At 41.8% G+C, this 1,876-nt stretch overlaps 1 non-coding gene across 1 annotated transcript; it reads right to left on the minus strand.

The window, feature by feature from the left end:
• Positions 1 to 851: 851 nt before the first annotated feature.
• On the minus strand, positions 852 to 958 carry LOC133041072 (U6 spliceosomal RNA). The gene has a single exon (XR_009689131.1). It is a non-coding gene; the product is annotated as a U6 spliceosomal RNA (small nuclear RNA).
• Between the last annotated feature and the right edge of the window lie 918 nt (positions 959 to 1,876).

A 1,876-nucleotide genomic window follows, 5' to 3' on the forward strand; every position in this document is an offset into this window, starting at 1 on the left:
AAGAGGGTTCCCTTTTCTCCACACCCTCTCCAGCATTTATTGCTTGTAGACTTTTGGATAGCAGCCATTCTGACTGGTGTGTAATGGTACTTTATTGAAGTTTTGATTTGCATTTCTCTGATAATGAATGATGTTGAACATCTTTTCATGTGTTTGTTAGCCATCTGTATGTCTTCTTTGGAAAAATATCTGTTTAGATCTTTGGCCCATTTTTTGATTGGGTCATTTATTTTTCTGGAATTGAGCTGCAGGAGTTGCTTGTATATTTTTTAGATTAATCCTTTGTCTCTTGCTTCATTTGCTATTATTTTCTCCCATTCTGAAGGCTGTCTTTTCACCTTGCTTATAGTTTCCTTTGTTGTGCAAAAGCTTTTAAGTTTAATTAGGTCCTATTTATTTATTTTTGCTTTTATTTCCAATATTCTGGGAGCTGGGTCATAGACGATCTTGCTGTGATTTATGTCGGAGAGTGTTTTGCCTATGTTCTCCTCTAGGAGTTTTATAGTTTCTGGTCTTACATTTAGATCTCTAATCCATTTTGAGTTTATTTTTGTGTATGGTGTTAGAAGGTGTTCTAGTTTCATTCTTTTACAACTGGTTGACCAGTTTTCCCAGCACCACTTCTTAAAGAGGTTGTTTTTTTTCCATTGTATATTCTTGCCTCCTTTGTTGAAGATAAGGTGTCCATAGGTACGTGGATTTATCTCTGGGCTTTCTATTCTGTTCCATTGATCTATATTTCTGTCTTTGTGCCACTACCATACTGTCTTGATGACTGTGGCTTTGTAGTAGAGCCTGAAGTCAGGCAGTTTGATTCCTCCAGTTCCATTCTTCTTTCTCAAGATTGCTTTAAAAATATGGAACGCTTCACGAATTTGCATGTCATCCTTGCACAGGGGCCATGCTAATCTTCTCTGTGTCATTCCACTTTTAGTATATGTGCTGCCAAAGCGAGCACAGACTTTACTTTCATCATGAGTCACATTCACAGCTGGGCATCATTTCACTTTGGGTCCTGTCTCTTCATTCTTTCTGGAGTTATTTCTCCACTCTTCTCCAGTAGAATATTGGTCACCTACCACCCTGGGCAGTTCATCTTTCAGTATCATATCTTTTTGCCTTTTCATACTACTTACTGAGTTCTCAATACACGAATACTGAAGTGGTTTCCCATCCCCTTCTCCAGTGGATCATTTTTTGTCAGAACTCTCCACCATGACCCATCTGTCTTGGGTGGCCCTACATGGCATGGCTCATAGTTTCATTGAGTTAGACAAGGCTGTGGTCCCTGTGATCAGTTTGATTAGTTTTCTTTGATTGTGGTTTTCATTCATTCTGCTCTCTGATGGATAAGGATAAGAGACTTATGGAAGCTTCCTGATGGGAGAGACTGACTTGGAGGGGAAACTGGGTCTTATTCTGATGGATGGGGCCATGCTCAGCAAATCTTTAATCCAATTTTCTGTTGATGGGTGGGGCTGTATTCTCCCCCTGTTGTTTGACCTGAGACAAACTATGGTGGAGGTCATGAAGATAATGACAACCTCCTTCAAAAGGTCCCTTGCACACACTGTCACACTCAGCACCCCCCACCCTGCAGCAGGCCACTGCTGACCCACACCTCCGCTGGAGACTCCTGGACACACACAGGCAAGTCTGGGTCAATGTCTGTGGGGTCACTGCCCTTTTCTCCCGGGTCCTAGTTGCACAAGGTTTTGTTTATACCCTCCAAGAGTCTGTTTCCCCAGTCCTGTGTGAGTTCTGTAATCAAATCCCACTGGCTTCCAAAATCAAATTCCCTGGGCATTCTCAGTCCCTTTGTCAGATACCCTGGTTGGGAAATCTGTTGTGGGTCCTGAACTTTCTCAACAGTGCA

The sequence above is a fragment of the Dama dama genome, chromosome 2 (genome assembly GCF_033118175.1).
Source record: "Dama dama isolate Ldn47 chromosome 2, ASM3311817v1, whole genome shotgun sequence".
NCBI classification, from domain to species: Eukaryota; Metazoa; Chordata; class Mammalia; order Artiodactyla; family Cervidae; genus Dama; species Dama dama.